The sequence below is a fragment of the Tamandua tetradactyla genome, chromosome 8 (assembly GCF_023851605.1).
Source record: "Tamandua tetradactyla isolate mTamTet1 chromosome 8, mTamTet1.pri, whole genome shotgun sequence".
Lineage (NCBI taxonomy): Eukaryota > Metazoa > Chordata > Mammalia > Pilosa > Myrmecophagidae > Tamandua > Tamandua tetradactyla.
This window is the reverse complement of record NC_135334.1, coordinates 2,494,121-2,510,240: the sequence shown is the minus strand read 5'-3', so window position 1 is coordinate 2,510,240 and position 16,120 is coordinate 2,494,121. Positions and strand designations below refer to the sequence as shown.

The window sequence follows — 16,120 nt, the reverse complement described above, 5'->3', positions numbered from 1 at the left end:
AAGAAATGTTTTGGAGAAAATGTGAAGTATCAGTACTGAATCCTTGCTGAACAAAATACCTCTCTTACCCTACTTGCTTGGACACTTCCCACCTCTATGTCTCTATTTTCCTTCCATCATAATATCTGACATAGCCATACTTTATAGATTGTCAGATAGAGGATAATTGGCATTGGAGCTAGGGAATAGAAAAGTCAGGCATACCATATGTGGTTCAGTGGTGGGGTCTCCAGCCTCAGCCCAAGCATCAGAGTGGGACTGAGCTGTTCCTGCCAGTCGTATCAGTTGACATGAAAACCATTATTTCTTTGGGTGACCCCATATCATCTCTTCTCTGAAAGAAGAGAGGGGCCATTGTTCTGCACCAGGATTCCAGCATGTAGCATCCTCTAACAATGGCTGCCTGAAACTTATTTTGTAAATGGCATTTCTTTTTAAAAATGTATTTGAGAATTCAGACATTCCATTAATTCATACTGGTCTTTACCACAATTGGTAGATATTTAGAGTTCTACTGTTTATTTAGAAGTTCTCAAAAAATAAAAGGCATCATAGAATTGAAATGTAATATTCTCATGAGTAGAAACTTGTAAAACAATTACAGCATGTTTCTTTTTCATAAACTCTGTAACAGGCTTCTGACAGAAGAACCTCTATTGGCCATCTTAAATGATGGAGGCAGGAACCTGAGGTCCTCCCTGCAAAGTCATTTCCCTGGTAGAGAGCATATGGACTCCTGGCATGGCTAGTGAGAAGAAACAACTTCAAGAGTTAAAGATGCCTTTTCTTGCTAGAGAAAATGCTTATCATCTATTTTCTGAGATAAATAATATTTCTAAAAGTGTAGAAATGAGTTTCTGACAAATAGATGGTGGACATTGAGACATGCAAACCAAAGATAGATCTTATGGACTTCCGTTTGCTCTATCTAATTTTTTTTCAATTCCTGGTCCATGCAATCCCCCCAAAAAGCATTCAACAAATGGTGCTGCAAGACTGGGATATTCACACAGAAAGAGAATGAAATGTGACCCTCACTGCACAGCATATCAATAAATTTTAAAAAGCCAACTTCTCTGAAACAGCTAGTATCAAGTGAGATCTCTTTTTGGTCTTCTCCTTCCAATACCTTTCTTTGAAACAGCTTACCCACCCAAGTTAAATTTCCTGCAAGCTTATTCTCATCAATCTACTCCTCTGCTTTAAAAAAAAATCTTTAATGGCTCTTCATTAATTCTTTTGTCTTACTTTAAAGGTACTCCGGAATGAAACATCAATGTTTCCTAACTTACATTACACCTCAAATGAACTCTTTGGTATCCAACTACAACCTTTATTCATAACATTATTACAAGAAAGCATCCAGGGCTCTTCATTTATTTCCTTCCATGCTCAACTCTAGCTCCATCCTTCATCCATTTTTAAAATTCTCAGCAACTGGTATGGTTTTCTGTCCCCAGGAAAAAGTATCATAAATGTTTGTTAAGAAGAAAAGAGCAGCCAAAAAATTCCTTACCAAGATCCTACACGGTCTTCTCCTTGTAGAGACCATATAATTCCCTCCCTTTTTCCTAAGACTCTTCTCAGCTACTATAGTCAATCACTTCTGGCCTTTGCTACCTTTCCCAAGAGAAGTGGGTTAGAGATGGATTCAAACAAAAGAATCAGCAGCTGTAATGTAGATGATGTTCCCAGGAGAAGCAAAGGTGCCAAATGAGCTTTCCCTTTCAATGCATTTGGCTGGAGCTGCATACCTGGTGGTGGAGACACATCTGGGAAGCAACCAATTCAAGCAAAGGTCCATCTCTCTGAGAGGGGAACTTGGCAAACCTGAGTTGCCACGGTAACCGAACTCCCAGCATCAACATTTCCTATTTATGATGTTGTTGTTTTTTAGTTTGAGCTTTGTGTTTTGGAGAGTTTCCCCCCTTCTTTTTAACCTCCAAATGTATGAGAAGATGACTACCAGAGAAACTAGAGAACATAATGCCCATTAGAATCTGGGCAGCATGGGGGTTACAGGTGCTTGAGACTGAAAAAAAGAAAAGAAAGGACATGGGATATTAGGAATGTGGCCTGTCATTGGCCCCAAGAGCCTCTGTATGGCCTCCTTCTTTATTCAGCCAGTTGTTCATAGGCTATAACTACCATATCCTTTTTTTCAAAAAAGAACATCAAGAATCTTACATTTCTTGGGTCTGGTAGTATTTTTAAGAGAAATGCAGTTTAGAAATGTTCAAAGCAGCCATTTGCCATGTAGACAGTCTCCAATTCACTCAGCCTAGACTCTTGCCAGCCTGGAAATATCATCAATTATTAATATAGTTACTGGGCCAAGCTACGGGTATAATTCTTGAAGGCAGGAGAAAAGATGATGCTCCTGGGGACCTCTGGGCCATGGAGCATTTGTAGGAGGTTGAATGCTATTTTCAACCTCTTCATGTGCCATTTGGTAGCTCCAGCTCTGAGTGACTTATCTAGGTCCTGCCTGAAAGAGATGAGTGACAATGCTGGTAGTATAGATGAAATCCTCCCTGACGATGTCTGTGTCCTGAGTTTCTGTGCCAGCAGGGTAGTTTTGGCAGATTTAAAGCTGTAATGAAAATGGAGTACCCTAACTTTGCCAATTACAGAAAGAATGCTGTTTGTCTCTCCTCTTAGCTGCTAAGATGCCTTAAGGGGTTAGATTAGAAGACACAGACAGAAGGAGAGAAGAGTTATTAAATTTTGAACTTGACACAGAGAAAAATTAGAGATAAACAGATGAGAAATAGAACATCTTAAATCTCAGTTAAGAAATCAAGTTGATGAGATCATCAACAATCAAAAGCTACATAAATTAGAAAATTCAACGCATGCACGTGCTACATATTATATATCACCTTAACACATTGCACATGTTATGTCATGTGCAAGAGGTCTTTGAATACAATATCCAATGACCAGTAAACTACACAGATGAAGACTTCAAAAACTGTTTTCCTTCTGGCACACAGCTATATATGCATGCATGCATCATTTCCAGAGGATATGATGATAATCTATCAAGGTAAAGTTCTAAAGTGAGCCCATAGAGATAATTAGCTCAGGTGTGCAATGATAAACACGTCAAGATTAGAGAAACATTTCTTTACTTAAACAAGGAAATAGCCTCATTTTTTTTTTTTTTTTGCTTATATTTATGTGTACCTGTTTATCCTCAAGTGCAAGTTATATGTTCAATTTTCTCTCTCTGGAAACCCTCTATCCTCCTCTAGATTATAGACTATCTAAGACTGCTACATCTGTCATCCTTAATTTTCCTTACTTGTCTTTGGGTTGGTTCTGTTTTTTAAGTCCCATTGATTTACTGTTTTTTTGTTTGGTTTAATTTCTTCATTTTGTTAAATCATGTCTTTGAGTGGTTTCCAAAGAGAGAATACAGGGGATGCAAACATTTTGAGTATTCTCTAAAAATAACTTTATTCTATCTTGATGTTTGATTGATGATATGACTTGGTATACAATTGTCAGTTGGATAAAATTTTATCTCAAAATTTTATAGCTCCATGCTTCCAGTATCGAAGTTGAAAATTCCATAATAAATCTATTAGCAAAATGTCATTTCTTAAAATGAAAAAAATCAGTAACTGGAAGTTCTAAAATTGTTATTATTACTAGTTGCAATAATTCATGAAATGTTTATTGACAATTAGAAAAAAGAACACAAAATTATGATGTGATAGGAAATATTGTTCCATTGTGGGTGAACAATGTGCCTGTAGTCAACCTTCAAGAGTAAACTGTCTTATAATTTGAGTTAATCTATAATGGTCAGGAGATATCTAGTAATGGGAAAATGAAATCATGAATTTGTGAATGGAATTCTAGAGTTTAAAATAACCCCCCTGTTCTAGTTTGCAAGCTGTTGTAATGCGGTATACCAGAAACAGAATGGCTCTTAAAAGGGGGAATTTATTAGTTGCTAGTTTATAGTTCTAAGACTGAAAATGTCCAAATTAAAGCAAGTCTATAGAAATGTCCAAATTAAGGCACCAGCAAGAGGTTACCTTCATTCAAGAAAGGCTTATGAAGTTCAGGGTTTCTCTCTCAACTGGAGAGGCACATGGCGAACATGGTAACATCTGCTAGATTTCTCCAGGCTTCTTTTTTCATGAAGCTCCCCTGGGAGTATATTCCTTCGTCATCTCCAAAGATCTCTAGCTACATGGGCTCTCTGCTTTTCATGGCTTTCTCATCATTCTATCTCGCATTTTCCAAAATGGTTCTTCTATTAAAGGATTCCAGTAAAGTAATCAAGACCCACCTGGAATTGGTGGAGTCACATCTCCATGGAAATAATCTAATCAAAAGATTCCAACCTATGTTATTGAATAGGGATTAAAAGAAAGTTGCTGCCACAAGATTGAATCAAGATCAAAACCCTAGAGAAGGATGCATAATCCTTTCAAACCAGCATACCCACCATGAATCTTCAAGTCGTTTGTGCTATCCTCAGGTAAGGACCCTCTTGGCTTACCATCATCACCAGCATCATCTTTATCATCAAGTTGTGTCCTAAATTTAGTGATATAAAAGAAAAATTATTTCAGTTTTTATCTACAGATGCATTTCAATATCAGAGGCATTTTGAAATCAGGATATGTCTCCTGATGTCTTTCTTAAGTCCACTGCCTCCAAGAAAAATCAATTTCTTATTGTTTTATCTTCTGTGTAGAAAAGTGGCAATTTATACTGATACTATCTGGAAAAGTGTTCGGAAAATTTGGATCAAAGGAAATAACAACTGAGTAGACAGCAAATAGCTAGATGTCTACCCATATCACTTCTTGATTAAAAATTTCATCAATTTTTAAAACAAATTATCACAGAATTCTTGCTTGCCATGCCGGAGACTCAGGTTCGATTCCTGGAGCCTACTCATGCAAAAATAAATAAATAAAACAAATGATTACTTTTATATTAGCTTTCTATGGGTTAAAGAAAATTTAAATTTAATCTTCCATTGTAAGATCCATTTACATTTCAAATCATCAAAATGGAAGGGGGGGCTGTTTATCTTAGAACCAGGAAAAGATGATTTTGTCTTGTTTGTTTTTGTTCGATTGTTTCTTCACGCTAATATGTTTATGAAACTAATTGAGTACAGGCCACATAACATATATAAAACATGGTTTATTCCTGGGTTTACTCAACACTAAGATGGCATTCACATATACTCATAAATATTATAATATGTTGCTCTCAGTTTTAAAGTCATCTGGATAGTGGGCAATGGTGGCGCAGTGGCAGGGTTCTCTCCTGCGATGCTAGAGACCTGGATTCAATTCCTGGTCCTTGCCCATTATAGAAAAGAGAAAAAGAGCCATATGGATAGAGATAAACTTGGGCTGAATAGGATAAGGTGACAAGATATCAATGGCTTTCAAGTAGATGATGTTTACAGCAACAAGGATTATATCTAATTAGTTTTCCTTTTCTGAGCAGTTAGAAACCAACCTTTAGGTATTGATCAATTAAAAAAGAAATGTGAGACTGCCTCTTCTGTATAAGACATATTAATTGATACCGGACTAGCCCTAAATAACCCTTATAAAATGTAATTAAATAGATGAGGCAATTATTATCAGGTGGCTGAAAATAGGCAGAACCAGACCCCAACCCTTGGGGGATAGGAGACTTACAAGGGAACCTCTGCCTGTGGATAGTTTCCTGACCTTAGCACATTAACTTGGAGCTGAAGCCTAACACAGAAATTGCACTGAGCTGAAGTTACAGAAAGAGTTTAAAATAATTGAAATAGTTGTGTTTTGCAGGGTAAAGAAGCAGAGTGGAGGAAGCTGCCCAGTTGAAAGGGCACAGCCTATCTACGGGTTTACCAGAGCTCTTAGTGGAAGGCTGGGTTCATATGCCCAGTGTGCTGGTTTGAAAATATTATGCATCCTAGAAAAGGCATGTTTTAATCCTGATCCAATCTTGTGGGAGCAACCTTTTCCATTAATCCCTATTCAATAATGCAGGCTGGAATCATTTGATTAGATTACCTCCGTGGAGATGTGACACACCAAATTTTGAGTATTAACTTTTTTTTTGTATGCTGTATGGCAGGCATCACATTTCATTCTTTTTCAAGGTGACTGTACCCATATCACAGCATCATTTGTTGAATTTTTGTTTGTTTGCTTGTTTCTTTGTTATTTGGGGAAGTGCACGGGCCTGGAATTGGGCCTGGAATTGGGTCTGGAATTGGGTCTGGAATTGGGCCTGGTATTCCACATGGCAAGTGAGAATTCTACTACTGAACTACACTTGCACCCTCTGGGTATTTACTTTTTGATTAGAAGGAGATGTGACTCCACCCATTCCAGTGGGTCTTGATTAGTTTGCTGGAATCCCTTAAAAGAGGAAACACTTTGGAGACATCCGTGAGAAGCACAAGAGCCCACACAGCCAGAGACCTTTGGAGATTGTCATGGTCAGGTTCATGTGTCAGCTTGACCAGGTGGTGGTACCCGTTTGTCTGGTTGGGCAAGTGCTGGCCTGTCTGTTGCTATGAGGACATTTCATAGAATTAAATCATGATCATGTTGGCTGCATCCACAGCTGATTCCATTTGTAATCAGCCAAAGGGGACTGTCTTCTGCAATGAGTGATGCTTAATCTAATCACTGGAAGCCTTTTAAGGAGGATTCAAAAGAAACAGGCCCTCTTTCTGCTTCAGCCAGCGAGCCTCTCCTGTGAAGTTCACCCAGACCCTCCATCGGAATTATCAGCTTCACAGCCTGCCCAACAGATTGTGGACTCTACATTCCCACAGTTACGTGAGACACTTTTATAAATTTTATCTTTACCAATATTTTCTGTTGATTCTGTTTCTGTTTCTCTAGAGAACACTAACTAATACAGAAATGAAGAAGGAAAATGCCCCAGGGGAGCTTCATGAACTAAGAAGCCTGGAGAGAAAGATAGCAGATGTCACTATGTTTGCTCTATCTATGCCTTTTCAGTTGAGAGAGAAACCCTGAATGTCATCAGCCTTCTTGAACCAAGGTATCTTTTCCTGGATGCCTTAGTGTATTAGCTAGGGTTCTCTAGAGAAACAGAATCAATAGGGAACATTAAATATAAAATTTATAAATGTGTCTCACATGACCGTGGGAATGCAGAGTCCAAAATTCACAGGGCAGGCTGTGAAGCCGATGATTCCGATGGAGGGTCTGGACGAACTCCACAGAGAGGCTTGTTGCTGAAGCAGGAAGAGAGCCTATCTCTTCTGAATCCTACTTAAAAGGCTTCCTAGTCATTAGATTGAGCATGATTCATTGTAGAAGACACTCCCCTTGGCTGATTACAAATGGAATCATCTGTGGATGCAGCTGACATGATCATGATTTAATTCTATGAAATGTCCTCATAGCAACAGACAGGCCAGCACTTACCCAATCAATAAACAGATACCACCACTTGGCCAATGACACATGAACCTGACCCTGACACTTAGATTGGACATTTCTATAGACTTGCTTTAATTTGAACAATTTCATGGCCGTAGAATTGTAAATGTGCAATTTAATTAATTCCCCCTCTAAAAAGCCATTCCATTTTTGGTATATCACATTCAGGCAGTTAGCAAACTAGAACACCCAAGGTGAGACTAAACAAATCTTACCAAAGAGTGAGTGCTTCTGGTTGGGAATAGAAGGGAGATATACAAGATGAAGTATTATTTGGTGCATTGGAAGTCTTGCTCAGCTTGAGCAGAGAGTTATCTTTAATAACTTGTTAACTACCCAAGAATCCAAGTAAGAACCTAAAAAGATTATACTTTAGGAGAAAGAACTAAGCCCCAGATTTAAGTCTCTCCTAGGCTCTCTGAAAAAAAAAAAAAGCCTAAAAGAAAAGACTAACAAACTTCTCAGGGAAGAGGAAGTTTGAAGATGGATTATTGTCAAGTTGGAGTCCTGGGAAACATCTTGAGATTTCCATAGATGCTCGCTAAGGAAGGCTAAATTCAAGTCTGTTGAAGTTCAAAGCTGTAAATCAATGATTGAACTATGTTCTATAATTAAAATGATCATTTTTCAGGAAAGATTATAGAATTCGGTTTCTACAATTTATCATGAACAATTTCCAGGACACAATAAAAAATTTCTAGATATTCAAAGAAATTGGAAAATATGGCAAAAAAAACAGCTAATGGAAACCTACCCTCAAATGGTCCAGATGTTGGCTTTGGCAAACAAAAATATTTAAAGCAGCAATAATATATAGGTTCAAACTAAAGGAAAGTATGTTTAAAAATTCAAGGAAAAATATTTTCTTAATGAGAAAACATATGGCTAATCTCAGCAGAGAAATGAACATTATAAAAAATAAAGAATCAGAGGTACGCTTTAGAAGTAAAAGTTCAATAACTAAAAGTAAAAACTTCATTGGATAGGGTGTGTAACAGCAGATCAGGTGTGGCAGCAAATTTGGGGATATCTCAGTGAAAATCCAATCTTAGGAATAGAGTGAAAAATGAAAAGAAAAATATGAGTCTTGGGGCAACATCAGTAGTTTAGCCTAAAGATCAGTAGTTTAGCCTAAAGATAACAGATATCCAGGGGAGAAGAGATGGAGCAGAAAAAAAATAGAAATTATAATAGCTGAAATATGCTTAATTTGACTAAAAATATCAACTTACAAATTCAAAAAGCTCATCAAACCCAAACAAGATAAATACAAGGAAAACTATAGCTAGACTCATCATCGGAAACTTCTAGAAATCAAAGATAAAGATAAAATCTTGAAGCAACTGGCAGAGTCAGGTAGGAGCAAATTACACACAGGAAAACAGCAATAACAATTATCAGACTTCTTCCTAACTTATCAGAAACAATGTAAGCTGGAAGACAATGGAAAGACATGTTCAAAGTGCTGAAAGAAAATCAGCTGTCGCCCCAGAATTCTCTATCTTTGAAAAATGAAGTTAAAATACAGACATATTTAGATAAACCAAAGCTGAAGGAATTTTTCCACAAGTAGGCATATAATACAAGGAGTTTTGAAGAATCTTTTTCAGGTCTAAGGAAAATGAAACAAAATCAATACTCAGACCTACAGGGAGGAATGAAGAACACCAAAAATGATGAATAAATAGATAAATATAAAATATTATATTTTTCCCTTCTCATTATTTTCTAAAAAGCACAACTGTCTACAGGTTGTCCTCACTTTGCATGGTATTATGGGACAATAAAAATAACTGTGCAAGTTGTGAACCATGCAAAGTGATTTTAAAAATCTGTGGGAAAAAGAATAATTGTTCTGTGCTTTTTAAAAATTTTTGTCAAAATATTAAAAACTATTTTAGTGCTATAAATGCATAGGAATAAAATGAAAAAATAGAATAATAATTATTTAGTATACTGTCATTTAGAACATTAGAAACATTGAGGATTAGTATTTTATTTCTTGTTAAAAAACAAAATATAAAGGATAGCTTGAACACTACTTGCCTTCTTGCCTTCATATAACTTATGATTTAGATGAGCATCTTTTCTATTCCTTAGCAGATTGTCATACTCTGCTTTGAGTTTGAATCAATTTCTGTCATTTCAGTCTTTGGGCTTTCCATATAAAACAGCCTGACCTAATTATATGCTGTTTACAAGAAACTCACCTTAAATTAAAAACACAAGTAGTTTGAAAGTGAAAGGATGGAAAAAATTCCATTCAAATAGTTCTGAAAGAGAGCTGAAATGCCTATACTCATATCAATAAAACAGATTTGAAGTACAAAACTGTTAAGAAAGGCAAAGAATGATACCATGTACTGATAAAAGGGCCAATTCCACAAGAAGACATCGTTGAATAAATGATAAATACAGATGCACCTACTAGCAGAGTCCCAAACTATATGAAGCAAATATTGACCTGTGTGAAGCAAGATGTGGACAGTTCTACATTAATTCTAGGAAACTAAAATACAATATTTTCCCAAATGCATAAAACATCTAGACAGAAGATCAAAAAGGAAATGGGAGACTTAAATATTATAAACAAATTGGACCTAACAAACAAACAGGCACTTCATCACATAGCAGCAGGATATGCATTCTTCTAGAATGCACATGAATCATTCTGTAGAATAGACCATAAAGCCATCTTGAGGCAAATTAAAATAAAAGTATAACTTACCAGAACTTAGGGATATAGCAGAGTCAATTTTGAGAGGGAAATTTTTAGCTATAAATTCTTATGTTAAAAAAGACAAAGCAGCTCAAATAAGTGACCTCAACTCACACCTGGAAAAACTAAAAAAAGAGGAGGAAATGAATCCCAAAGAGAGCAGAAAAGGAAGAAAATAAGATAATTAGAGCACAGATCAATGAAACAGAGAAGTAAAAACAACAGAATTAAGGAAACCAAGTAAATGGTTAAACATTTAGCTAAGCTGAAAAAAAAATTGCAGAGGACACAAATAACTAAAACTAGAAACGAAAGGTGAGACATTATATTGATCTTAAGACAAAAAATGCTTATAAAAGAATACTATAAAAAATTATATGTCAACAATTTAGAGAATCTAGATGAAATGGGCAAATTCCTAGAAACACATATTACCTAAACTGAGTCAATAAGTAGAAGATCTCAACAGATGAATAACAAATAAGGAGAATGAATGAATAATCCAAAACCTCCCAACAAAAGAGCACAGGAACACATGGCTTCACTGATGAATTTTACCAAATAGTCAAAGGAGAATTAACACCAATCTGGCTCAAATTCTTCCAAAATTTTCAAGAACAGGGAATCCTTCTTAACTCATTTTACAAGGCCAGCATCACTCTAATATCAAAGCCAGATCAAGGTATCCCCAGTGTACTAGTTTGCCAGCTGCCAGAATGCAACACACCAGAGACAGATTGGCTTTTAATAAAAGGGGATTTATTTTGTTAGTTCTTCAGAGGAAAGGCAGCTAACTTTCAACTGAGGTTCTTTCTTACGTGGGAAGGCACAGAGTGATCTCTGTTGGCCTTCTCTCCATGCCTCCGGGTTCCAACACCTTTCCCCGGGGTAATTTCTTTCTGCATCTCCAAAGGCCTGGGCTGAGCTGCGAGTGCTGAGATGAGGTATGCTGAGCTGCTTGGGCTGTGCAACATTGCGCTCTCTCATTTAAGCACCAGCCAATTAAGTCAAATGTCTTTCACTGCAGCAGGCATGCCTCCTAGCCAACTGCAGATGTAATCAGCAACAAATGAGGTTCATGCACCATTGGCTCATGTTGGTAGCAACAGAGCTAGGTGCCTTCACCTGGCCAAGTTGACAACTGAATCTAACTACCACCCCTTGTCAACTTGGCAACTACATTCATCACCTTAAACAATCTTAAGGTGAAAAGAAAATTCTCTTCTGCCTGTGGACCCGTGAATCTCAAAACAAATTGTCTGGTGCCAATATGCAATGGAGGGACAGTCACAGGATCCATAGGTAGAAATTGGAAAGAAAACCTGCAGGGCAAACACCATCAGATTTCAAAGTCTGAAAGTCATTTATCCTTCAGCTTTAGAAAGTGGCAGTCCCACCCTTTCCAAGGGCCTGTGCAGTGGCCCACCTCTTCCCAAATCAACCTCAGGGAACATTGAGGAGACCACCTTTTTCTCAGTTCACTCTCTCCAGGCACCAGGGCCACCCCTGGGCTCTCTGCTGTTTGCGGGGCACACACTCAACCCTCCATGTGGTGGCACCCAGGTTCTCCCCAGTCCCCCAAGTAGCATGCTGTACCTTCTCCAAGGCCTGAGGCTACACAACTCTTCCACTGCAATGAGGTGGGAAACTCATCCTCACCCTTCAGGGTAAACTCACCCTCTCCATGTATGTGGGTGGGTACACTCTCCTGGCCGAGGTTTCTTGGCTTCAGACCTGAGCTTCCATGGTTCTCACTCGACAAACTCCAATTTGTCTCTTTGTGTCCCCCTTTTGTCCAGATTGGCAGTGGTTCCATTTACATCAACAGTCTCTTCAAGCACTCCAGGACTTCTCCATCATTCTCTTCACAGTTCCTCTAAAATCTTCCCCTTAGCCATCAAAAAACTGTTCCAAATCACAGCATTTGCAAATCACAGCAGCACCCCACTCTGCAGTACCAAATCTATTTTAGTTTGGTAGCTGCCAGAATGCAACACATCAAAGATGGATTGGCTTTTAATAAAAGGGGATTTATTTTGTTAGTTCTTCAGAGGAAAGGCAGCTAACTTTCATCTGAGGTTCTTTCTTATGTGGGAAGGCTTAGGGTAATCTCTGTTGGCCTTCTCTCCAGGCCTCTGGGTTCCAACAGCTTTCCCTGGGCTGATTCCTTTCTGCATCTCCAAAGGCCTGGGCTGAGCTGCGAGTGCTGAGATGAGGTATGCTGAGCTGCTTGGGCTATGCAACATTGCGCTCTCTCATTTAAGCACCAGCCAATTAAGTCAAACGTCTTTCATTGCAGCAGGCACACCTCCTAGCTGACTGCAGATGTAATCAGCAACAGATGAGGTTCACGTACCATTGGCTTATGTCTGCAGCAACAGAGCTAGGTGCCTTCACCTGGCCAAGTTGACAACTGAATCTGACTACCACACCCAGAAAAGAAAATCATAGACCAATATTTCTTTTGAATATAGATACAAAAATCCTCTGCAAAATACTCACAAACCAAATCCAACAGCATGTAAAATAATTGTACAGCATGATCAAGTGGGATTTATTCCAAGAATTCCAGGGTGGTTCAGCATAAGAAAATCAATTAATCTCATACACTATATTAACAATGCAGAAGAAAAAACACACTTGAACTTACACTCGATGCAGAAATGGCATCCCATAAATCTGTGCCATTTCTTGATAAAATCACTCAGAAAAGTAGGGGGAAAAAGGAAGCTTCTTAAAATGATAAAGAATATTTATGAAAAACCTACAATTGCCATCATGCTCAATGGTGAAAGCCTGAAATCTTTCCTTTTAAATTTAAGAACAAGAAAATGATTTCCATTTCCCACACTGCTATTCAACGTTATACTGGTCGTTCTAATCAGAGCAACAAGGCAACAAAGAGAAATTAATGACATTCAAATTAGAAAAGAGGTAAAACATTTCTTATCTGCAGGTGATATAATCCTATATCAAGAAAATACCTGAAAACCCACAACAAGGCTACTAGAGCTGATAAATGAATTCAGCGAAGTGGCAGGGTATGGGATCAACCTGAAAAGAATCAGTGGTTTTCTATACAGTAGTATTGGAAAATATGAAGAAGAGATCAATTTTAAAGTTCCCTTTCTAATAGCAACTAAAAGAATCAGTTATTTAAAAATAAAACTAACAGAGCTTGTAAAGGACTCATACATGGAAAATTATAAAACATTGCTGAAAGAAATTTTTTAAAAAGACCTAAATAAATGGAAGGACATTCCTAGTTCATGGATTGGAAGGCTAAATACTGTTCAGATGTCAATTCTGCCCAAAGCAATAAGCAGATTCAACTCAATCCCAATAAAACCCTAATAACCTTCTTTGCAGAAATGAAAAAGCCAATAATCAAATTCATATGGAAGTTAAAGAGCCCTGATTAGCCAAAAAATCTCAAAAAAGAAGAACAAAGTTGGAGGTCTCACAATTCCTGAATTTAAAATATATTACAAAGCTAAAGTAATCAACACAGTGTAGTACTGGCATAAGGACAGATATATAGACTAGTGGAATCAAATAAGAGTTTGGAAATAAACCCAAACATCCATGGTCAATTGATTTCTAACAAGGGCATCACATCCACTCAATTTGGGAAAGAATATTTCTTCAACTAATGGTTCAGAGAAAACTGGATGTCTACATGTAAAAAAAATTAAAATGGACCCCTACTTCACACCATATACAAAAATTGACTCAAAATGGATTAAAGACCTAAACATAAGAACTCCCTCTATAAAAGAAAACATAGGGGACCACATTCAAGACCTTGTATCTAGGCAATGGATTCTTAGACTTTACAACAAAAGCATGAGAAACCAAAGAAAAAAATGGGTAAAGTAAACTGCATTAAAATTAAATTTTTTTTGCATCAGAGGATATTATCAAGAAAGTGAAATAAAACCTACATAATTGAAGAAAATATTTGCAGACCATGTATCTAATAAAAAGTTGATATCCAGAAGAAAATATTTGCAAACCATATATCTAATAAAAAATTGATATCCAGAATATATAGAGAACTACAACTCAACAATTGAAAAACAAACAACCCAATCTAAAAATGTGCAAAGGAGTTTGCAGACATTTCTCCATGCAAATGGTCAGTAAACACATGAAAAGATGCTCAACATCATTAGCTGTTAGGTAAATACAAATCAAACCACAATGAGGGGGGCAGCCCTTAGGGCCTTTGAGTAGGCTGCAGATCGCTGCGCAGGGCTGCAGATGGATGCAGTGCCGGACCTGGGCTGGGGCTCTGCTGCAAGCCTGGCAGGCAGCTGGACATGAGCCATGACTTCGAGCACCATATCTGATGGAACCAGCTCACCCAGTACCGCCCAGCCCCACTCAACCTTCCCTTGACTGTCCCTAATTCTCTCTCAGCTCCCATAAGGATGACTCTGACCAGAAGGTGAAGCAGGTGGCCAAGGAACAGGTGAAGAGGCAGCCCATGCCCGTACCAATGTGGCCTGACAAGCCTGACCTACAGGTGCATCCACTGGATGGCAAGATGACTCTACCCACCCAAACCACCCAGACTAGGAGGAGTCCACTGAAAACCGAGGTGGTGGTGGCTCTGGTCTGGAGCTTTCTGGGCATGAGCTCTTCTGCTTAGAATATGAGGCCAACAGTGGAGAGGCCATGTCAGTTATATATCAGGATGATGATCCAAAAGGGTGAGTGAGGAGGTGTCAGCCCACATCCCTCTGGATCCACCCATGCGAGAAGTCCTTGAAGTGCACATCCAGGAAGAGATTGCAGACCAGTTGAGCACATTGAACACATTCTCTCCAAGCTGGATTTACTGCAACACTCAAAAGAATTCTGCCCAGGGAGCTCACCCCTAGTTCAGACATGCCAGAACCTCATCCTTGAGACCCATCACCCCACCCGACCCCCAGAGCTGCTGTAGCCACAGAAGAAGGGTGCTACAGGACTACACATAACCACCTTCCTTGCAGCCATTCTTCCTGCATGTCAGCCTATGTGACCAGCCTGATATTCTGGAATTTTTCTAGAACTCTGGTTTAGCTAGCTTGGTATTCTGGAAGCAGAGGCTCCAGGCAGAGCTGGGGTTTATGAAGCTTTCTCATTGAGGCCTTATGCCACAGGACAGGTGGCCACTGCCTCTCTCCCCAGCCCCATGAGCCAAGTTTGTTATTTTATCGTTCCTTTTTTGTGCAGGTTCCTGCTCACTTCCACCTAGTGCCAAGTTTACCAAGCCTTTTTATTTTCAGCTCTATTTCTTTGGTCTTTCCTTCCTCCCATTGTTCTGCCTCAGATAGCATCCATCAGTTCTCCTTCAGCCCTGCCCCCCTCATATGACTGCCCACCATCATGTGACCACCCTCTGGATACCAGTCGTACAAGAACATTATCAACACTGTGGCACCTCCAGCTGCCCAGGGCTTTGCAGGTAGGGAATTCTGAGAATCTACCATTTTTGCAAGCTCTCCAGATAACTGCTGCCAGTAATATGGGAGACCCTTCTTGTTCGAGGCCTACCTGCAGGGTGTCTCCCTGCCCTTCTATGGCTTTTGAAAGTTTCTCACATGCTCCATGGCTTTGCACTATCTAGATAGGAGACCTAGGAAGAAGATGCCAGAACTGAGCTGCAAGGATCTCTTGCGGGAAAACCTGCCTTGGTTAGGGCTGTGTAAGTTTAACTTATGACTTCATCTTCAGTTGGAAACAAACTATCTTCTGCTCAAGAGTAAAGGGAAATTATCAAAACAAGCTTGATACTGACTATCCAGATGTGGCTTAGCAGTCTTGAACATACATACAAAGGGAAATTCAACATTAGCAATAATTGCCTAATTATTTGCAGCTCTAACTACAAATAATAAATTAATTAATTAATTAAAAGTCCTGATCAGTGCCCTAAAGGAAATGAAATGAGCCACTC

At 38.5% G+C, this 16,120-nt stretch overlaps 1 pseudogene; it reads left to right on the top strand.

Annotated features, from left to right (window-relative positions):
• The first annotated feature begins 4,466 nt into the window (after positions 1-4,466).
• Positions 4,467-15,059, top strand: LOC143643972 (UPF0561 protein C2orf68 homolog pseudogene; annotated as a pseudogene).
• The last annotated feature ends 1,061 nt before the right edge of the window (positions 15,060-16,120 follow it).